Raw genomic sequence first — 24,362 nt, 5'->3', positions numbered from 1 at the left:
TTGATTTTTTGCCCATCTTAGCTTGCTGAAGATAATGACTTCCAGCTCCATCCCTGTCCCAGCAAAGGACATGATCTCATTCTTTTGTTATGGCTGCATAATATTCCATGGTATATATGTACCACATTTTCTTCATCAGTTTACATTTTCTTTATCACCATGTCTGGCTAATTTTTTGTATTTTTAGTGGAGACAGGGTTTTGCCATGTTGACCAGGCTAATCTTGAACTCCCGACCTCAGGTGATCCACCCACCTCGGCCTCCCAAAGTGCTGGGATTACAGGCGTGAGCACCATGCCTGGCCAAATGCTAGTGATTTTTGCACATTGATTTTGTATCCTGAGACATTGTTGAAGTTGTTTATCTCCTTAAGAAGCTTTCAGGAGGCTGAGGCAGGAGAATCACTTGAATCCAGGAGGAAGAGGTTGTGGTGAGCCAAGATCACTCCATTGCACTACAGTCTGGGCAACAGAGTGAGACTCCATCTCCAAAAAAAAAAAAAAAAAAAAAAAAAGAAGAAGAAGCTTTTGGGCTGTAATGATGGGGTTTTCTAGACACAGGATCATGCCATCTACAAACAGGGATGGATAGTTTATCTTTCTCTCTTCCTATTTGGATGACCTTTATTTCTTTATCTTGCCTGATCGCCCTGGCCAGAACTTCCAATACTGTGTTGAATAGGAGTGGTGAGAGAGGACAACCTTGTCCTGTACCTGTTTTCAAAGGGAATGCTTCCAGCGTTTGCCCATTCAGTATGAGAGTGGCTGTGCATTTGTCATATGTGACTCTTATTATTTTGAGATATGCTCCTTCAATACCTAGTTTATTGAGAGTTTTACCATAAATGGACGTTGAATTTTATCAAAAGCCTTCTCTGCATCTATTGAGATAATCATATGGCTTTTGTCTTTAGTTCTGCTTATGTGATGAATCACATTATTGACTTGTGTGTGTTGAACCAGCCTTGCATCCCAGGAAGAGAGCCTACTAGATTGTGGTGCATAATCTTTTTGATGTGCTGCTGAATTTGGTTTGCCAGAATGTTGTTGAGGATTTTTGTACTGATGCTCATCAAGAATATTTACCTGAAGTTTTCTTTTCAGATAGATACCTATCTGCCAGGTTTTGGTATCAGGATGCTGCTTGCCTCATAAAATAGTTACGTAGAAGTCCCATCTCAATTTTCTGTACCTGTAGGAGGTGGCTGGAGACCCTAGTTGGGAGGTCTCACTCAGTGAGGAGGAATGGGATTGGGGACTGGCTTAAAAAAGTAGCCTGGCCAAATTTTTGCAGCTGTGCTGTGCTGGGGGTCTGCTTCAGCCCACAGTTGCCTTGGACACTCTGAAGCCTGAAGGCTGAAATGGCTAAGTCGCCCAAACAGCCTTCCCCTCCCTCTGGGAGTTCTGTCCAAGGAGGAATTCAGATCCCTGTTGGCTGGAGAACACTGCTAGGGGTAGCTGGATGCCCCAGTTTGGAGGTCCTTCCCTGTGAGGAGGAATAGGATTAAGGGCCTACTTAAAGAAGCAGTCTGACCATGTAGAACAGACTGCTATAGAGCAGCTGTGCTGTGCTGGGAGATTCCTTTCACCCCTGGTTGGTTTGGACTCTCTGAAGCCCAAGGCTGTAATGGCTAAGTTGTACAAACAGCAGAGATGGCAACTCATCCCTCCCACTGGGCGCTCCATCCCAGAGAGGCACAACACTGGTTTGCTAGCTGGAATTCCAAGCCAGTGGTCTTATCCTGTGAGGTGCCATGGAAGTGGTGCCTGCAGATCTTTGCTGCTCAACCCTCTGGATTCAGCCTATTTCCTAGGGGTATGTACCAGGATCTAACCTCCTGCCTTGCTGTAGTTGCAGGTAGTTTTGCCAGGATGCCTGGAACTAGAACTCCTAGGTTTCTGAATCTAGAACTCTTGGGTTTCTGCACATACCTGAGCTGCTGCTCTGCTGAGACTCCATGCAGCTCTGTATGTCAGACTCAAGGCCCTTGTGGAGTGGGTTCACAAAGGGATCCCCTGACCTAAGGATTGCAAAGATCCGTGGAGGAAGCCTGGGATCCTAGGGTCACACATTCACTCACCACTTCCCTGGGTTGGGGGGAGCTTCCCTTGGCTCCATGTCACCCCTAGGTCAGCCACTGTCTTGTCTTGCTTTTCTCTGTTCTCCATGGGTCACGCTGTTTCCTTGATTAGCCCCAGCACGAGTCTCAATGGATGTTTCCGTTGAAGGTGTATTTACTCGTCTCTTTCCATGAGAGCTACACACATTAGCTACTTCTAGTCGGCCATCTTGGCCACTCCCCTCATTTGCAACAAGTGACTAGTATAGGAATTATTGAATGCATATGTAACAAATAACAAGAAAAATAGTGTAAATTAATTAATAACTGCATATTACTGAGCACATACTATGTGCTCAGAAATTTCTTTAGGAAATTTCGTGAAGTCTTATTTGAGGTTACTATGCTTTAGGAAATGAGAAAAGAAGGGGAAAAAAAGCCAAGTTTGTTTGTAAGTGTGCACCAGAGTAAACTCTGCAAAGTTAACTATGTTACGTTAATCTGAAAACCCTGAAACCCTGACCATAGTAATGTTTTAATTACTAATGCTAGCAAGATTATTTCTCATCACAGTTGACCCCTTCTTGATATGAATGTGCGTTAGATTAAATAAACTAATGCTAAGCGAGATTCCACTTTTGATGGCATCAGGTTAAATAAGGTTGGGCAAGATAAAGGGACCCATAAAAGATTTAATGTGAGCAGTATGAATATTCTCATTTGGGTCTAGAAGTTTGTCTTTACTCAATGGACCTAAATAATAGGCCTCTTCATTATTTTTAAGACCCTAGAGTTCAGCACCGGATACAATTGGTTGATGTGATTGCATTAAGAAAATGTAGGATAAGCCTCTAGTTCCCATATCTACCTCTTTGCATATGCTAATTTCTCCAGATACCTCTCAGATACACAACCATTGTGCTTTGTATTATGTGGGATATGAAGTGGGACTGTCTGGGGAATTTATAGTCTAATTAGACAGAGAAAATATCAAAACATGACAAAAGTAGCTAAGCCACTAGGAAGTGGTAAATACCAAAAAAGTGAGAATGACAGCATGGGAAGTTTCTACCTTTTGGCAAGAGAAACTTGAGAAAGAAGATGGTATTTTAGTTCAATTAAATAGAATTACAACAGAGTAAGGGGTGGACAAAGGGCATTGAGGGGTTAAGAAACAAGAATGAGATAAGGAAATAGAATAGGAAAGAAAAAATAGTTTGGCAAAAGTAACCAAACCAATGAAATAAAGATAAACATTGCATTCAGCCAAGCAATCTGGTATTTTGAGGAAGGAAACACAGTTTTGAAAACTGACTTGATTTTTTCCTATTCTTTAAGCCAGCCCTTGTTTATATAGTATTTTTAAATTTCATAAGTTATCTCTTAGATACTGACATCACAATCCTCTAAAATTTAATTTGTAATGCCTAATCCAGATGGTAGAGATGATGATACTTAAAAATTATATTCACAAATTTAATTCTGTATGAGGGGATGTTCAGTGAGTCTGTTCAGGAAATGGGTTATGTCAAGTGATTGAAAATGATTCTTCATATTATTAATGTTATATATAGTAAAGCTAGACATATATTAATGTTATACACACATGTGTGAGGACTGGGTTTGTCAACTATGAAAACATAGGGTTATTAATCAGATTGACTAGTTGATGTTTGCTCTATGCTATGACTGAATCAGATATAATAAATTAAGGAAGAACCCTGGCATTAGGATGAAATAAATTATTAAAAAATACTTACTTGGGATGCCTGAATCAGCTCATGGTAAACTGTCCTCTGTGCCAAGTTGAATAAGTTTAAGCCTATCCAACAATGCATGGTTCCTGGGAGAACATCCTCAGCTGAAGAGAGATGATAATGTGGGATAACTTCACTCCCAAGGAAGGACAGACAGGTTCTGGGAAACTTTGATATCATGTTCATATCACTTCTGAAAATATCTTCCTGTAGCCATTACTCCTTGAAACAAAATGCCCTAACAGCAAGATTTTGGGGCATTCTGTCACTACAGTAACCTTAAAAATGGAAAGAAAATTGAACAGTGTTTGCATTTCACAAGGAATTCTACATTTCCCATGGGTCCACTAAGCTCAGGAAACATCTTCAGAGAAAAACACTTCTCTTTTCTAGTACAAAGGATGTAAATTATAACAAATCAAATGGAGTGGGAATGACAAGGTCACTTAAAATAACTTCTGTGATTAAATAGTCTATATTGAAATTGTATTGTGACAGATTTTAATAACTGACACCTTGAGTGAAAAGTGTTTTTTTCTCTAAAACTTTTCTGCAAAGAAAGCATGTTAAAAGAACATAGCTTGTGTCTCACCCACTCTTTAGAGAATACTAGAATAAGATGCACACTTATACATGAGAGGATTTTATGCAATTTTAGAGCATGAAGTCATCTTAGACATCATCCAGTCTAACCATTCTTGTTTTACAAATGAGGATACAGGCCTAGAGGTCAAGATAAGATTTACGTTTAAGAAAGATTAGGCCGGTGGCATGGACGAGATGCTGTGGGTATAGTCTCAGGGGTTGGTCTAGGTACACTTGTGTCAGAATGGGTTGTTTCTCCAGTGGTTGGAAGTGCATGTCATCTGAAGAATGACTGTGACTTGAAGCTCAGGTTAAGACAAAAGGGGCAGAGTCTAGCAACAGTTCCAAAAAGCAATAAAAGATGATGCCACAGATAAGATGAGCAACCTTCTGGGAAATAGATTCCAAGGCTGGAAGAAGTTACAGGATGAATACCAGTGCCTACAAAGTAAGAATGCCAAGGACACAGTGTTTTATGACTTTTGCCTATGATGTGAAAAAGGGCTTGGCCTATAGTTTGGAGGTCCAGAGTTTGAATGCAAAAGATCAGTGCAAAGAAGACTGAAGAAACTTGAGTGATATTGAGGCCATGAAAAAGCCTGATAAACTCTCATGAGCCCATGTAGCTCTTCCTTTTCTAGATTCATAGAAATCGGGCCTCATTGTTGTCACTTTCCTTTGGGGGCAAAAATGCCCCTTTCTGATAGCCCTTGTAACAACCAAAAAGAGCAAATGAACTTAGGAGTAGAAACAAAGTGACATTTAATTCCTGACTTTGATGCTGCCAGACAAATGACCTTGGACAAATTACAAATCCTCTCTGAGCTTCAGTTTTTTATCGGAAAAACAGAGATTACAGCACCCTTTAATTCAAAAGGTTATTTTGAGAATAATATATCTAAAATCTCAAGCAAAGAATATGCTTTCAATAGTGTTTACTCTAATGCTAGATTTGTTTGAAAAATTATATCTTTTAGAGAATATATCCTAGTTTTGCTCTGAGAATAGGCTGATTTATCCACTAAATGTTCAACTTATAATTTGACTCTCAAAGGGATACCATTGTCTACAAGTTTACTAAAATTTTACTATATCCCTCTAAGTACGTGGCTATAAATTAGAGTGATCAGTTTAATCCTAGGATTCAGCAAATGTATTATTCTTTTATTAGCATGGCTCTTAGTGAAACTGGCAGGAGGCAGCCAAATGCCTAGGCAGATGGGGTGGGTCCCTGGTAACACTCCGCCTCCAAGCTGAAGACAGTTGAAAGCCTGAAAGTCAAGCTACAAGTGAAATCCTTGGACCAGATTGAGAACTTGTCTTCCTATTCAGTGCACTTTCCTCTGATTTATCCTCACCCTTCACCTATTTTACATATACCTCCCCTTTCCTCATTGGTTTTCTACACTGTCATGTCCACCTTTGAGTGGTGTCTTTGCTTTAACCTTTTTTGCATATTCACAAACTAATCAGCACACATTCCTCATTCTGAGTCCATAAAAGGCCCCAGACCCAGCCACATGGGGAACTTTCCCACTTTCGATAAACCTCACATCTTGTCTCCATTGAAAGCTGTTTTCATCATTCAATAAAATTCTTCTCTGCCCTCCTTATCCTTCAGTGTCCCACGTATCCTCATGCTTCTTGGGTGTGGTATAAGAGCTCAGGAACTGCCAAATTCAGATACAAGCTATAACACAGGCGAGCTGGGGCACACCAGCATGGCCTAGTGAGGCCCAGGTGGAGTGTCGCTGGCTGGGGGTTCCTGGCTTGCAAAGTGACAGAGAAAAAAAAATCCTACGTCATTAGTTTTTTTCATTCCAATAACTGATATGCACTTATTGACCAGATTCTCAGAGAATGCAAGAAACTAGCAGAAAAGGAAGAGCCAAGAAGCCATCTCCCAATGAAAAACATTGGAGTTATTTAAACCTCCATGCAATGAACCAATCACCAATTCAGGAAAATTTCTTCCTAGAAAACCAACAGTGAAGACAATGATTATGATTGTATATGCACAGCAGCCCCATAGCATTTTGAAAACAGAAAAATTAAGAAAAGATTATTTGATGATTATCCTAAAAGCTAAGAATGCCTTTTAACGGATTCACAAACTGAGTTTGGTTGTCTCTTTTTCCTTTGTCTTACTTTTCTAGACTTGCAAGCTGCATAGGGCAATCCAAATGGTAATCTGTGTCATTGTGAACACAATAGAATGAAATCACTGAGCTTTGAGAGCCCAGGAGGATGATTTAATCTAACATTTCAATTTATAAAGAAAGGAAATTAAGTCTGTAAAATTTCTCACTAAGATGATATGCAGGGATTCCTCGATTTTTGGATTTCCTAGGCCAGTACTTTTTTAAGAATTGAGAAGTGGGTGTAAATTATTTTACTGTTGGTGCTTGCTGTTTCGGTTTAATATCACTATATGGTCACATATAGTGATCTATCATATCTAATATCACTATATGTTCATTCTTGGTGGCCACTAATTGTTGGTTAGGTGTTTAGGAATTACTGTTGTGTCACTGAATAAACTTCAAATTAAGCCTCAGTAACAAAAGGAAGCATTTTTCATGCAATTGGATCTTACTGAAACATCTTTAAAGTTTATCCTTGTGTATGCTTAAATTGAGGGGGCCACTCACAATAAGCTGCATTGACTGAGAAGATAGTAATCTGGGGTAAAAGGAATCTTACATTAGAATAAAAATGATAATATCTATTAATACATGGCTTTTTTTTTTTTCAGACAGAGTCTCTCACTTCATCACCCAGGCTGGAGTGCAGTGATATGATCTCAGCTCACTGCAACCTCCACCTTCTGGGTTCAAGCCATTCTCATGCCTCAGCTTTCCAAGTAACTGAAATTATAGCTGCATGCCATCATGTCTGGATAATTTTTGTATTTTTTTTTTTTTTTTTTTTGGAGAGATGGGGTTTTGCCATGTTGGCCAGGCTGGTCTCAAACTCCTGACCTCAAGTAATCCACCCATCTTGGTCTCCCAAAGTGCTGGGATTAGAGGTGTAAGCCACTGTGCCTGGCTGCTATGTTTGTTTTTATGGTTATGACTACAGTATTAAAGCAAGCTCTGTGGACTTTGACAAGTCATTATTACTGTTTTGAATTTAATTTCTATCATGTATATTACAAAAGAAACCCTCCCCCAGATTAGATTCTGGAAAATACAAGACCCTCTAGAGTGAAAAAGAGTAGACAGATTCTGAAGAGATGTTAACATTTGCGTGAAGGAAATCACATAGCATGAGTTTCCTATTTTTTGTTGCTTTTAGCCTGAGAGTAGCCAGCATACATGGAGCAGCTAACATTCTATAGAAATCTTTGATATTTCTGGCATAAAGAACCAAAGGACAGAATTGGCGCAACCACAGTCATACAAAGGATAGGGGAAGTCCTGGTAAAGAAAAGAGCCCCAGAGAAGGTAAGCATCGCATTCTGTGTGTACAGTCTGTGGAAATCTCTAACTGACTTTTGAACTATACATTCACAGGGAAGACTGCAAATAGCCAGTCTGCCAATAAGAGAACTGAAGTGATATTTGAGTTGCTGCCAAAGAGAGAGTTTTATTTTAGTTTGAGGCAAGTCAAGTTACCAAAGCAACAAAAACAATCAATAATCTTTGCAAGAACATAACATAATCCAGAGTCTCCACAAAAGCTCTCATAGTTAGCCAGAATATAATTTAAAATTTAGAAATCTGAAAAAGATAATCATCTTCAAGAAAGAAGACAAGTGATGGAGACCTATATACCATGATGATAACTCATGTGTTGGGATTTGTAGACAAGGATTTTAAAGCATTTATTATAGCTGTGCTCAATGACATAGAGCAATATAAGCTCATAAAGAATGAAGAGATATAAAGGTGCTAATTCATTTGTTCAGATAGTCTGTGGCTATGTTTTTCAATGCCTTCTATGAAGAGACACAGTTCTTGCCTTCTTAGAGTATATAAATTAATAGTAGAATAATTAATGAGGTATAATGTGGTTCTATAAATGTATGATTTCAAAAATAACAAATGAAGGAGAATTCTTAATACACATATATTCAGACATTCTTGCTTTGTACAACAGAGAACCAATTGATTTAAGGCTGGAGATACTGATTTGACTTCAAAATTTCCATAGGCATGGACCACAAAACCAATAAATTGATAAAGTTAGGTCCTCACACCTGTTGAGCAATCATCATGATCATGATCATCATCACAGCAATAATATTAATAACTGACAATAGTAATTAGGTGCAATTACTGTTGCAACTGGTGCAATTACTTTTGCACCAAACTAATAACTGATAATAGTTCATGTTTATATATTGCTTTTACAAAATAGCTTACACATTTTATTATAAAATTTGAGCCTCCCAACCACCCTGTAAAATAGAGCAGCAATTATTCACATTCTGAGAGTACATGCAGAAGTAAAAATAAGGGGAGCATTTTCATGTGGATATTTTCTTTGCAAAAATAGAAATATATTAAATATATTGGAAGCATTCACTCAAATATCTATGTCTAGTGAGCTTGCTTTCAGTAGCAATCTAGGTTTTATAGGAGGAAAACAAGCTTTACCTGCCAGGAAATCAATGATGAACATTTGGGATTATCAAAGCTTTCTGGGAACTGTCTTTTTCCAGAAACCTATCTTAAGAATGAGTTCCTCAGTGACAATTAGAGAGTGAAATGCACCCAACTTCACATTTCAATGCTCCTTCCCAATTAGAATGGCATTAGAGTGAAAGTGTAGCTATATAATTGTATGAAGAATAGATCTAATTTTCTCAATGTCACTGCAATATCACCTTTCAGGACTAACAGCACTGAATGATTACGCATATCATTTGGTAATTGTATTTTTATCCATTCCACACTGGGAGCTGATTTTTAAAAGTGGACATGCAATTAGATTATAAATGAACACATATCAACCAGCCCTCAAAGACAGCAATATGTCAGCATTAAACCAGCTGTATTTTAACTACTGTCAGTGTCAGTGTTTGTGGCTTGTCAACACTCAGCAGTGATGGACATAGGGATTCTGAGTTTCACCTTTAAAAATAAAAAAGGAAAGTGACTGAGAAACTCGAAACTCAGGGAGACTGGCCTTCACAAAGCGAGAGCTTTAAAAACAAGCTGTGATAGAGAATCAAGATTAAATGCCCACCATTGCTGTGAGATGTTACTTTTTGAATGCTGCAGAGAATGTGTATTGGTAGAGAAGAGACTATCATTCTGTCTCACAGGCTACAAAACAGAGGATCCCCAGGGAACAAACTGAGCTCTGAAGTGCCAATTCATCATAGCATACATTGGTGAGAATATTTCAGGTCAGGAGTCGAAATTTATTTAGCCATCTACATTTAAATTGCAGTTTCTAAAAGTAAAATGTATAGAAGAAGGTGAAGTTGAGGCTGTAAGTTATGGTTTCAAGACCTCCTGAATACTACTGAACTCACTAATGCACAATCATAAATTTTAATAAATACAATTATTTGGTGTGCAGTTGAAGTCTCATTATCATACTAACCAAAGGCAAATCTGTAGACCAATTTTGATCCTTGGATTTGGTTGGGAGCAATCTCGGGACATTTAAATGAGGGTATTTTTCACATGGCACAAATGATGAGAAATAATTTTGATTTCCCTGTGCTAATAACACAGCAGTTAACAACCACACACTGCCTCATTATGATGGAGTATTCACTCCATGGCATGAAAATGTCTGTCAAAAACTCTATTCTCTTTTGCAGAGTTGTTCATGCAGGCTGATGAAATGCATAATTCCTGAATAAGACCTGAGCCAGAAATCAAAGTCTGTAGCATCTCTTACAGGTTTTCATGAAGGGGTACTGGACTTTCTTTAAAGTTTCAAACATCAACATGTAGATGGGCTGTGACTGCATCTGTAGATGTAAAATGCATGCCTTGGGTTATTGCCTTAGACTGTCTTTCCCTTCCTGGAGGAGCATAGCCTGCAGTACTCAATGAGGTCTTGGAGTATGTAGAAAGGGAATCTTTTACTGTCCTGGATGTAGTGGGTGGGGTCAAGAGAAGCCAGCCAAAAGCCTGTATCTGGAGAGAATTGTAAATTAACCCTAGAGAGATTATCAACCCAGGTTACCACTCCATTGGCCTCAGATTAAGCAGACAAACATATGAGAACATTGTACGCAAATGGCGAAAATACGTGACTGTTGGAGAATTTGAAGCAGAAGTTCAGAGGAAGAGCCTGAGAAATTCCTTAGGTGGAACGAATAGGTGAAGCCATTTACTTCACTTTGGAATTGCTTTCTCACTGTTGATCCTGCTTTAGCATTCAATCCCCAGTATTACAGTTGGTTACATCAAGAATGGTCTCATCTGATAGACTGTGTATGTCTTAAAGCAAGAATTATTAATAATTTTGGGTATCCATGAGTGGCCATGGGCTAGGCCAAAAACAGGGGCTCGGTAAATATTTAGAAAGTCTTCTTTTAAAATTAAACAGTGGTTTTCTACTACATTTAGATATGACCCATACTTCTTAGCAGGAACTGTGATGTAAGTCATTCAGGCCTCTCACTTTTTATCTCAACTTGATGTCTACTGTGATCAATATGCCTTAACTAAAAAAAAAATTTTTTTTTTTCAGTTTTCTAAATATCCCAAGCTTTTGACAAACGATTCCTTTTGCTCGGGTTTTCCTTTCCTTTCTTTATTCGTATGACTATTTATTTATTTATTTGGTTTTGTTTTTTCCTACCTTTCAGTTCTCAGCTTAAATGATAATTCCTTAGAAAGGTTTTTTAGGCTGTGAAATTATATGCTATTTGTTATTCTCTTTCATAACACCTAGTTTTTACCCATTTAGAGTGATCAACTCTTCCTGTTTGCCCAGGACTGGGGGGTTATCTGGGATGCAGGTCTTTCAGTACTAAATCTAGGGTAGCAATATGCAAAAAAGGATGGTTGGTTATTCTACTCATAGAACTTACTTATTCTGAACTTTATTTAACTATATTTTTATGTTTACTTGTGGAACATCTACCTCTTCCATTAGGCATTAAGGTTCATGGAGTAGAAGACCACGTCTTTTTTTGCTCACATTGTGTACTCTATATCTCTCATAGAGTCAGACACTTAGTAGGTACTTAATAAATATTTAATGAATGAATAATGAATGAATCAACAAACTAGATGGGAGTTCAGAACAATAAATTTACATTTGGAGTCAGCTACACAAAGATGTAGTTGTAGGATGTAGAGAGCTCTTTGAGTTCTATAAGGGAGTGAGACATAGATGCTTTGTTTCTATATATAGATGGTGGGAAGGGGAGACATGACTAGAAGAGAGAATAGGGATGAGAGGATAGGATAACCAAAATAGATCATGCCTCAGAAACCAAGGAAGTAATCTCAAGAATGAGATTGCTTCTAGGTTTCTTTTATTCCAACCCAAAGGTTCAGGGAACATGCATTTTAAAGGCATTCTTCTGAGTGCTGATTAAGGGTTTATAAAGAAATCACAATGACCATATAGGATATCTAGTTGGAGACAATTAATTTCCTTCAGAAAGAAATATTTGACAATTGTGTTAAATCAAGCAGTGATTTACAAAAGAAGTTGAAGACAAAAGGAGTTAAAGTGGAGAAATCTTATTTATTCATCATCCAACCATCCATACCTCCAACCATCTAGCTATAATATAACACGTAAGAGGCAATAAGAGAGTAATAACTATGAACATCTTGACATTTGTTATACCAAAAACATACTCCCAAATATACAAAAGTTATTTTACATGAGATAATTTTGGGTTATTGTAGAAAAGAAAAGGTTGGAGGTAACATCAGCCCACATCTAATCTGTGATCCTTTCTTCCTGCAGGGCACTGGGTCCTAGTGAGAGTAGTAAGGCTATGTGAAACATTAAATACCCTGTAAGCCATTGTTTCCCAAAGTGCAACCATTGGAAAACTCTTCCAAAAGATTACCCGAAAAATAGTTACATGGTGAAAACCATTTGGAAAATGTCGCATTGCTTTTGAGGATTCATAATACACATAACTATAACGATAAGGATGGCATTTTAAGACACTTACCTACTTTTTTCTATCCTGTAGCTTCCAATTCCTCCCATGGAATTAGGTCCTGTTATCACTGTCTCAGGGAGATTTATGAAGGATGGAAAGCAGACATAACCCGAAGAGGGAGGAAGGTTTGGAGTTATTATCAAAATGTGAAAGGAGACTAATTTCCCTGTGAATTCATTGACACCTGAGAAGGAGGTGAAATGTAGTGAACACATTTACAGAAGTCTGGAGGTCTTAGAAGAAAACAAGCCTGTCCTCTATTCCCTGAATAGAGATGATGTGATGGTAGGACCTCTAAGAAGGAATGGCTGTGGGTATGTTCAGGTAGATGAGACCATGTGGAATTTTGCAAGCATGGCACAGAGCATCTTGGAACCAACCATGTAGACCAGGGGCTGGTAAACTGCAGCTTGCAGGTCAAATCCAGCCCAGAATCTGTTTTTCTATAGGACAAAAGCTAAGGTTAGTTTTACATCTTAAAATGGTTTTAAAATTTTGTACATATTGTATATGGCTACTTTTATAAAACAATGATAGAACTGAGAAGTAGCAGATAGTTACAACAGTCCAAATGGCCTGCAGAGCCTAAACTATTTTCTCTCTTGTCCTTTACAGTAAAAGCTTGCTGATCCCTAATGTAGACTACTCTAGAAACACACTTGGTGGACTGATGACTTAGGACAAGATAGGCTACCCATATCTGTGAAGATTCTAGAACCAAGACCCCAACATTACTGAAGAGAAGATTATCATCGGTTTGGCAGGTTAAGATCTAGATAGTTAATTGTATTATACATCAGAGTTTGTGACTGAGATTCGTATCTGTGAAACATATTGAGATAATACAGACCCTGGGAAGTCCTGTCAACAGACATATTAGACTAGTGTTTGCCAAAGCTACTTACTCATTTCTTTTGTTACACCTATTAATGTCTCATGAAAGTACTTTTCTAAAGATTACACTTTGGAAAATGCAGCTGTAGTCCAACCTTCTCATTTTATAGGGGAAAAGGCTAAGAATCAAAGGCTGGTAACTTGGACAATGTCATACAACTGGTAAATAGAACCTGCTTCCCCTAGTATGTTTTTAAACCTCTACAAGTCATTTTGATTTAATCAATCAAAAATCTCTCAAGGTGGGGAGAAGGAGAGATTGGTCAAGAGATACAAAGTTACAGTTTGGAGGAATAAGTTCTCTGTTCTATTGCATAGTAGGGTGACTACAGTTAACAATAATGTATATATTAACACAGCTAGAAGAGAGGATTTTGAATGCTCTCACCACAAGAAATGGTAAATGTTTGAGATGGTGGATTTGCTAATTACCCTGATTTGATCATTTTAGAATGTATACATATATTGAAATATGATTGTGTATCCCATAAATATATACAAGTATGATGTGCCAGTTAAAATAAAAAATATCTGTCAAAATCAAATATTTGAAAAATGCAATAGTGATTTTTGGAGTGATTTGACTGGGTTTTGACTGGCAAATCAAAGCTATGTGGTTTTCATAGAATGTATCAAAACTCACAAGCAGCAGGATTTAGATTCCACAATTTGCAACTTTCAAAAAACCATTTTGGATAAATTGACTAGTCAATCCAATATAAAACAAAGTTCTGCAAAACAATACATTGGATTGAATTTTGATGGAATTGACCATCTGCTTCAACTGTCAGGCCAATTCAAATTGTTTCTAGAGAACAGTCCAAAATAATTTTTGAGAGTAAACACAAAACTTTTTTTAAAGTGAGGAAAAAATTAAATTTTCTGATCAAGTGGAAAGGTATAGATTTAGTCAATCTCTGCCTTCAAAGTGGTCCCTTTGCTGAAATTGGCAAATTGGTTACTTTCATCAGTTTCAGCCTCTGTCAATTTCAGGAGCATGGAACAGTCACACAAGCACATCAATTTCAGCCCTAGAAGCTTGTCTCTTTTGAAACTGACAGAAAGTTAAAAAGAAGGAAAGCCCAAATGTCAGGTTCTCTGGAGGCTTTGGGAAGCGCTTGATATTGAGTGACCTCTTTAGCAGGCCTGGTGTTCCAGGACCCTGTCACTGCTGGCATGATGCATTGGCTCTATACCAAGTTGCTGTCCCTAGGATCCTGTAATGAAGGCTGTTCCAATGGGGCCACATATCCTCAAACTTAGGTCTTAAAGTCAAGTAGAGTTCAGAGTCAAATTGGCATAGTACAAATTGAGATGGTTTCAGAATTTGAAATGAAGGTTCTGAGGCCACATTTAACTTTTTGAGGCTCTTTTATGATCTATAAAATGGAGTTGGTGATATCTGTGCTACTTACTAATGATAATAATAGCAATGGTTAGCATTTATTGAGCACAGTATTTTTCATGCATTATCTCATTTAATCTTTGATTAACCTAATATAATTTTAGAAGAGAAAACTAAGGGACAGAGAGATTAAGTAATTACCTGTGTGACATGGCTAGTAAGTGCTCACTCAAAGATTTAATAAAGTTTAAGTAAAATAATATTAAGTCATTCTGGAAACTATGAGGTGCTGTGAAGTTGAGGTGTTATTATCATTGGTAGCACAATTCCCACCAGATTCATAGTATCCACTGTTTTACTTCAACACTTAAAATATGTTATCACTACTTGCCTGTGAATAGCCACTGCACTCAAACCTGGGCAACATAGCAGGACCCTGTCTCTTAAAATATGTGTTATCATTGTATAATCCTATGTAGTCAATACACTCATATTTGATTTAAGTAGAAACATGAATAAAAGACCGATCTGATCTGAATAAAATGTCCTGCAGTATAAAATGTAGATGTTCATTCCAAACATATGTGATAAGAACCACAAGACATCCAAGGATAATTTTAAACTTTCTGGGTATGGTCTCTGAATAGGCTAAAACCCACTCCAGTTTGACTAAAATATTCTGATTTCCATCATCTCTTTATGACATTGATTTCAAGACCAAGGCTGTAAATACCTGGCTATTGTCTTTGAACTGCCAAATATCCTTGGATGTCATTCAATGGTATCTGTCCTATCATTGTCAACTTAGATGTAGTCTCTTCCTCTTCCTTTTCTCTTCTTCCTCCTTAAAAAAAATTAATGTAGAATTTGTTTAGTCATCTCAAGGAGTCGAAGACTTTTATAGAGGATTCTAAAGAAGACATGCAAAAATAGAGAGGTGCTGAAAATTGTTCCTTATCCTTTGGGTCCTCCTTTGGTCTCTTTTCTTTTCTTTTCTTTTCTTTTCTTTCTTTCTTTCTTTCTTTCTTTTTTCTTTCTTTCCTTCCTTCCTTCCTTCCTTCCTTCCTTCCTTCCTTTCTCTTTCTTTCTTTCTTTCTTTTTCTTTCTTTCTTTCCTTCCTTCCTTTCTCTTTCTTTCTTTCTTTCTTTTTCTTTCTTTCTTTCCTTCCTTCCTTCCTTCCTTCCTTCCTTCCTTCCTTCCTTCCTTCTTTTTTTTCTTTTCTTTTCTTTTCTTTTCTTTCTTTTTTTCCTCCCTCCCTCCCTCCCTCCCTCCCTTCCTTCCTTCCCTTTCTTTTCTTTCTTTCTCACTTTATTCATATTCTTCCTTTATTCTTTCTTTTTTTCTTCCACAAATATTTACTGAGCTTTTACCAGGGGACCAGTATTTTGCTAAGTGCTGAGTATACAACGGTAAGCAAGATATATCCATCTTTTTCCTCTTCATGTCAGAATGTAGTGGGGTTTGACAGATAGTAAATGAAAAGTATTTATTCATGACAATGTAGTAAGTGCTATGCAGAAAAAATACAGGATTTTTTGAGGTAGAATAACATGGCCCTTATCTGTATTAGGGGATGAGGTAGGCTAGAATTGAGTCCTTAGATTGCTAGTGTTCCTTTGATGTGTACGTAATTTCCAACGTTTTAACATAAATGCCAATCCATGCTCATCTTTCCGTTGATAGCTAAACATAATGAGTGGGATAGCCAGCCCTGACTTTTCAATTCAGATTGGAAAATGGAAAGAAAGCAAAAAGTCTACCATTTCTTAATCCAGTTGTCTTGATTGTCTTAGCTAAAGCTAATAAACAATTTGGCAATTCAGTTAGTTTATTGGACAGATATATGGAAAGAGCTAATCTTATCAACTGTACACATTTTAACCTGTTTCTATTTCAGTCTCATTTTGAGTTTTCACAGGTGACTGTGTTATAGAATTGGAACATAAGCTCAAAATTAAAAAGGAAAGAAAAAATGGGAAGATAAAAAGAAAAAAAAGAAAAGAAAGGAAACCAGGCTGACACATGACAAAGCCTCAGAGTCTACGGGTTTACCACATCTAATGTGTTATGTCTGTCTAAACCGACCCACCAATTCAGGTGGCTGCTTCATAAATTGACTTTTTTTTTTTCTCTGAAAGCAGAGAGGTGAGCATTCTCTCAGGCCTTTCCAACTCTCATTTGTTTGAGAGCTAATTTGTTACCTTGAGAATTCTCCTCATCAGTGTCCCCATCCATCCCCCACACTGAGAGCTTGTGGCCCTTGGTCACAATAATGTATTCATAGCATCTGTAGTCAAATAATTTATTCATGGACTGAAATCACTAATCCCAGTTTGGGGTGGAGAAGTGTTTACTTGGTCACTCACACTCTGTTAAGCTGAGGCATTGAAGGGAGAGTTGCTCACAGCTGTCCTTCCCAATACAACTTTTGGAGCCGTGCATTGTAAGCCATTTTATCAAAGAGCCACGGGTAGCAGTCTGTGAGGACGTATTGGGAATCAGCTAATGGACAGAAAGTACCTGCTCCGACACATTAATTCCCTTCCCTGTCAGCCTGCATCATTGTAGAGCGTGCATGATGGGAAGCAAGGTCCCGTCACACCACGGCACCTGCTGCTTCTCCATCTGCCAGGCACAATAGCTCCTTTGATTGCCCATTTTTCAGCCTAATGGCTTATTCCTTTTCTCTTTGTAAAGTTTCTACATTTTTTATTGTGATTTTAATAGTCATTTAAAGAATGTCCTCATCCCTGTTGGGGACACCAAGGATGTTGATAAAAGAATAACATAAATAATATTCTAAACCATGCCCAAATTGAGATCGCTCCAAGAGCTGCATTTCACTGTTTAGTCTGATAAAGTTGTCATGGCGATAATGTCCCCCGAGAATAAAAATGCCATGTGCATGGTTGATGAAAGGAAATCGCTCAGATGGCACACAAACTGGTAAATATTGAGCCTACGGATGATTATACTGGCCATAATTTTTTTTGTTGTTTTGCTTTTGTTTTCTGTCCAGCTTTTTTTTCATTTTTTAGGTATGCTATGCTCAGTTATTGGAAAAATAGTCTGATAATTCACGTTTCTCTCTTTATTTGAAGATTTATATTGTTAAAATCCCTTGGAATAAATATTGGCAGTGCTCCCAAACTGGCCTTTGGATTCTGTCTAAAGCTGCTGATTTTGCTGGATTAGTCAAAGCAGCAGATCATTATTACATATTGAACATCTGTCAGAAATGGCACTAACAATGATCAGATACATTTTCTATCATGAATATTTGGATTTGAGTTACTTGAGAAGAACTTTCTACAAATCCAGGTCGATAGTACTATCTGTTTTTACTCAAGACAATAAACAAAATGAGAACCCTCTTAATGTGAGGAGAAAATGATAGGCCTGCTCTATTTGGGTAATTTAAATGAAGATAGGTAGAAGTTACAACTTACTGAAGGGTCAGAGCCAACCCATCTTTTTTAGTCTCAGGCAAATGGAGAGGCAAATGGGTTATTTAGGAAGGAAATGTGAGCCCTGGTGTCAACTGGAATCTGGATTTTTTTTTTTTTATTTGTAAAGCGTGTGATAAATTATCTATAGAAGGGAATGTCTTGTGATCTGTATGTTTATATGTGACACTCAATTTATTGATGAAGTGAAACAGCAGGATGCTGGAATACCTGATAGGAACATCTCATAGGCTATGGAAATGGGAAGAAAAATAGCATCCAAATGTCTGTGAGAGAAATATGAAAAAACGCTTTCAAAAAACTTATTTGTGTAGATATATGTTATGGACCAAAACATTCTGATCTATTAACCATGCACCAGGGAATTAATCCCGTCACTATGAACCTATCTAAGCCATGTGGTCATAAAGTCCAGTAAGATGCCAGACACTGTCAGTCAGGGCTTAGAAGTAAGCTGGAATATAGCACTCATACCTGTGGACAAAACAACAACAATCTACACCTCAAAGTCTCTCTAAAGCTTCCAACCTTGAAATCAAAGAATTTCTGAAAAAATATGTTAAAATGGCCAAAGAGATGGGAGAACCTAGTACAACCAAAAGGATAATTGTTCATTTCATAAATATTTACTCTTTAGCAGCTGAGTTTTTAGACACTAGACTAGGTGCTGTAAGAAGAGGCAGAAAGGAATAAAACTTCACCTTAACCCAAAAGAGGCTTACATTTAAACAGAGAAAAGCCTTATATATACCTAAATAATGCATGGGATTAAATGAAGGAGCTGGAAACAAAAATGCTGTGTGTGTTGAGCTAACTCCGAGTTTCTTAGGGTAGGGCAGTCAATGAAAATGAGCTGTCACATAGGTTTTGCCAATCTAAGCTGTGTCTGCCCTGGATTAGAGGTGGCAAGGTATGGTTGAGTGCAAACTTGAACCATGTGAAAAGTCAAAGGCTGAGAAGGGATGTGGTAAAAATTTATAAAAAGTGGAGTGAGTGAGCACAAACATTTTTCTCGAATGGAGAAATGGAGAAGTGCTAGAAATAGGAAGGTTTCCTTTGAATAATACATTAACACCCCCCTAAAATAAAATAAAAGAAGGAAAGGAGGGAAGGAAGGAAGGAAGGGAGGGGAGGGAGGGAGGGAGGGAGGAAGGAGAAAAATTTTGCTTTCCCTTTTTCCAGTCTTGTAGAACTAGTTACTCCAAGTTGATATGAGTTGGTTATGTTGTAAGCTTGAAAATTATAAAAGTATCTGCATAAATTCATGGATGGCAGGTCCGCATGCATTATTGAGAGAATGCAAGGTACAGAGGGGTAGAATACTCTAGTGCAAAAAGCACTGGTTTGAGAGTCAGAAAATTTAGGATTGAATCTGCCTTTATCAGGAACTGTTTTGTCTGACTTTGAGCAAGTTACTTTACCTTAGTTTTCTCATCTGCAGAAAAGGAGATGACCTGCCTATTTTATGGGATGATTAAAGGGGGCAACAGACGTAAAAGACTTAATAAACTTCTCATTAGCAAACACACATGCCTTGAGACTGAATATAGACAGTTCGACATTATCTTCCCACTAACCTAGCCCTGTTACTTTGCCTTTTAAATCCCACGCTTAAATGTATAAACAGTGCTTTTTGTGAAGAGTAGAGGGCATGCAAGATAGACACTAAGGTATTTCTCATACCTGACCGTAATCTGGTACTGCCTCCTGGCCCTCATTTTGACTCCAAGCATCAGTGAAAATCCATGTCCTATGCAGTGACTTGGGTACAAAACCAGCAGAGGGAAGAGCACTCAGCCCCAGTCCTTTATATGCAGGAAGCAGGCAGGCTTTGTGTCTGTAAGGAGACTTGGATAGATTGCAAGTCCATACAAAGATTTCCCTTCTAAAGCCTGCAAGGAGACTTGGATAGATTGCAAGTCCATACAAAGATTTCCCTTCTGGTTTTCCTTATTTTAAAAGGCAACTTACCTACATAGAACAATTTGACAAAGTTATATATTATATCAAGATAAAATAACATTTTATCTTATAGTTCAGTTACCCTGAACTACAGACAAGAACTAAAATGATCTCTAATGGACAAAGATAGCTGTGTCCTTACTGTAGAGCTGTGATGGAGAGCTGCTGGCTTGACAGCTCCAGGTGGTTTCAGATGCATGAGAGCTAATGACTCCTCAGCTCCACGCTTTTCAGGTGACGGAGCAGTAAAAGGCAGTGACTGAGATGCTTCTGACTAGGGTCATCCAGGAACAGCAGCTGCATTTATGCCATTGATTATTTGAAAGAGAATGGCAAAAGACTCCGCCCATCATAGCTACTCTTATTTGTTCTTTGATGAGTGGAAAAGAGAGGAATTTATTTATTTTTTTCCTCTAATGATCTATGCATTCCCTTGGTGTGCAGCTGTATATGAAGCTGGCATTAAATAGGTCCGAGTACAATATTCTTGAGAACCACTGGCTTTCGCCCCACACAGGTTATTCTATCTATAACCAAATGTTCCATTTAATCATTGAATTAAAATGTTTATCTGGTTGCCTAAAGAGATTTTATGGAAATTCATTGATTTGTCTTGCTTCAGATGATAGACATTTAGAGTTTGGTTAGCTGGCTACCACTAAAGTCCAGTGTCTGGTGAAAGATCAGTAGTTTAAGCCATGGTCAAGCAAGTACTTTCAGTCTGCTTAGGTATAAGTGAACTCCAAATTGAGCTAGCTAGATTTCTGGAAAGTATTTTTGTTTCAGAAATTTGACAACAATTAAGGGATTAAGGAAATGTACTAAATTTGTTCTTCCATAGGCCTTCGAGCCAATTTCTGCTATCAACTAGGCCAAAGAGCCAACTTCTCAGGGCTGACTTTAATGGGGGAAGTTACCCTCCCTTCCTCCCTCCCTTCCTCCCTCCCTTCCTCCCTCCCTTCCTCTCTCCCTTCCTCCCTCCCTTCCTCCCTCCCTTGCTTCTTTCCTTTTTTACTTCCTTTTTCTTTCTTTCTTTCTTTCTTTCTTTCTTTCTTTCTTTCTTTCTTTCTTTCTTTCTTTCTTTCTTTCTTTCTTTCTTTCTTTTTTTTTTCGCCAAGAGGGGGTAGTTACTTAAGTGAGTAGATATGTTTTGTGGGAATCTGAATGAGGGAATACATCTTCATCCTGAAATCAAATCCTTATTCTCCTACATTTTTTTTTTCTGTAGTAACATTTTTGGGGATGTTCTCCTGTGGTCCTCACTCCCTAGATGAGTTAAAGATATGTCCCCTATACTTGTCTTCAGTGTAAAGAGTTTGCAACTGATTCATAAAGGTTAACCTGGAGTTGAACTATATCATAGAGAAAACCTCAGCATCTCAAAACTTCTGATAAGTGTAGAAATACCGTGCTAAAGCATGAAAGATGGGCACTGATAGGTTAGCTAGGCTGAGAATTGTGAATAGATGGATGGCATTGAATGCTTAGACCTTGAAGAGCCAAAATTAAGTACAAAAGGTACGTTAAAAAACAGGTTAGAACAAATATTGGTAATCTTAATACAAAACACGAAAGGATAAAAGCTAAAAATGGAAGTTGCAAGAAAGGAAAATCCAGTGGAGTCTGGGTTGGTCTAAGAATTTACGGAGAAGGTGAATTTTGTCAATCCTGGAAGGACAGATGTGTGGAGAGGAAAAAGCATGGCACAGCCCTTGGAGTGGTGGAGAGGTACTGTGCATGTATTTGGAATCAGTGAATAAGCCAAGCTGTTTTTAGAGTTAGGAAGCATGTGCATTAAGGAATATAGCATGATTTCAGGCAGGTGGATAGGGAGAACAACCTGGTCACTCGGGGTAGAATTCATTAAGGATAGGAAGGAGGAATGGAGGCAGGAGGTACTACAAAAGATGAACTGCCAGACTTGCCAAGATAAGTGATTGGTTGTGGACCACAAGGAGAAAGAACTTTTAAGAGCAACATTTCATGGGATGCTAGTAGAGTTATTTACCCTTTAGTTATGGGGAAGGAGCATGTAGCATCCTTGATCCTCAGAAGGGCTACTCAGAGATGCTACTTGTTTTTTATTTTATTTTATTTTATTTTTGAGATGGAGTCTGGCTCTGTCGCCCAGGCTGGAGTGCAGTGGCGTGATCTCGGCTCACTGCAAGCTCCACCTCCCGGGTTCACGTCATTCTCCTGTCTCAGCCTCCTGAGTAGCTGGGACTACAGGCGCCCGCCACCGTGCCCGGCTAATTTTTTTTTGTATTTTTAGTAGAGACAGGGTTTCACCGTAGTCTCGATCTCCTGACCTTGTGATCCGCCCGCCTCGGCCTCCCAAAGTGCTGGGATTGCAGGCGTGAGCCACCGCGCCCGGCCTTCAGAGGTGCTACTAATAAAGAAATTTCTTATTCTTCTAAACATTTTATGGTGGCTAGAAAATAAATGCTTTTTTTTTTTTTTTTAAAGTCAGATTTAGTGACATCATGTAATATAACTATAGAATGAACTAAAGCAATATTTTACTTTGTCATAAAATTAATGTATTATATAAAATTTGTGAAACACAGGAAATATAGATCAAGGGAAAATTTGGCCTTGGCCTTACCCCTTAATTGATTTTTTTTCTTGTGGGCATTTTGGCAAATTTCTTTAGTCTTTCTTCTTTATCTATTTGGGTTATGTAATTGTATTTCTATTGTACATAAAATTTTCTATGCAGGCTTTAACCCTTTTCCTGTTTAGAAAAAAAATAAGTGCAGCTCACTGCCAGAGCTCATTCATTTTTACATAAACACACTCTTCGAGGCTGAAGCAAGTCTAACTGATTTTCAATGTGAAAATAAAAGACAAAAACTGTTATGGGAGTTATTTCTAAACAGAACTAGCCTTAGAATTGTCTGAATCATCAGAATCATCTATTTCGGAAAAATCGGATTCATCACATGAATCTTTGGCCAACAACTGTTCGAGGACAATGTTAACATCACATGTAGGAATGCTACGTTTCTAAGATTTGACATTTTCAGCGATCGAAAATTACTATATTTTATAAGTGGAAATACCACTACTAAAAACCAAATGCTGTAAATAGAATGATGTCTTTTGTTTCCAAAGTTGATGTACTAGAATGATGCAAAAGTAATCATAAAAGTGAGATATTTTGTGGCAAAATTATCTTGGGGTAAATGCTGCAGCTGCAAGTATCACCGGCAAGTGTTCTCAGGGCAAACAAGAAAAGGGTTAAACTATACTTTCTTCTTTTAATTAAGTATTAAATACTTATTCATGGTTTTTTTGGAAGGTTTTAAAGGATAGTAATAACTCAAAGAATATATACCTACCATCCTGACTAGGAGATACTGTAGGATCTCACCCTTCTCCAGTGCTCTACTGTCAAGTAGGCCCTAGTATCTGTCCCCTTTTTGGGGTCCGTATGTACTCAATATTTAGTTCCCACTTGCAAGGGTGAACATGCAGTGTTAGGTTTTCTGTTGATGGATTCGTTCACTGTCCCGACCTGCAGGACAGTCGAACAGACCCTGGAAGGGAGAGTGGGAATGGAGGAGACAAGAAAACACGAGAAATAGAGACAAGACAAATAGCCTGATCAAGTCTCGTTATATAGGCTGGCAGAGGAAGAGGTTGGGCCAGGGCGGCGACGGGGGGCCGGATTTTCTCAAATTACAATTGCGCATGCGCCGTGGGTTTGTAATTTTTCCCGGGCGCGGGATCGCGCCTGCGCGGTAGGCTGCATATCTTCCTGGGCGGGAAAAATGTTTGCGTGCGTGCAGGAAAGGTTTGTAATAAAGAACCCGGAAATGTGCCATCTTGTCTCCGCTTTGTGGAGATCAAGCAACAGAGGTCGGCTAATTCCGGGCCTCATGGCTCCGGACAGGTCCCCCTTTTTTATATATAATTATGGCTAGAAGATTGTCCCTCGGGAACTGCGCCTGTCTTAGGTTGGAGTAATGCATCTCATCACTGGTACCCGTCATGGGATTAGGCAGTAGCTTATGACGGCCCTCCTGTCTTAGGTTAGTGAGAGATGATACTCTCTTACCCGTCATTGGCTGTCCAGTTCAGCGCATAGGGAAGGTGGTCATAATGGGTGTGAGTATGAACCACCGCGATCTTCTTGTTCTAGGCGATGATAATGGACCTGTATAGGCTTCGCTTGGATAGCCTCGACCTG

The sequence above is a fragment of the Rhinopithecus bieti genome, unplaced genomic scaffold (genome assembly GCF_001698545.2).
Source record: "Rhinopithecus bieti isolate Rb0 unplaced genomic scaffold, ASM169854v2 scaffold_6945, whole genome shotgun sequence".
Classification (NCBI taxonomy): Eukaryota; Metazoa; Chordata; class Mammalia; order Primates; family Cercopithecidae; genus Rhinopithecus; species Rhinopithecus bieti.
This window is presented reverse-complemented; position numbering follows the sequence as displayed.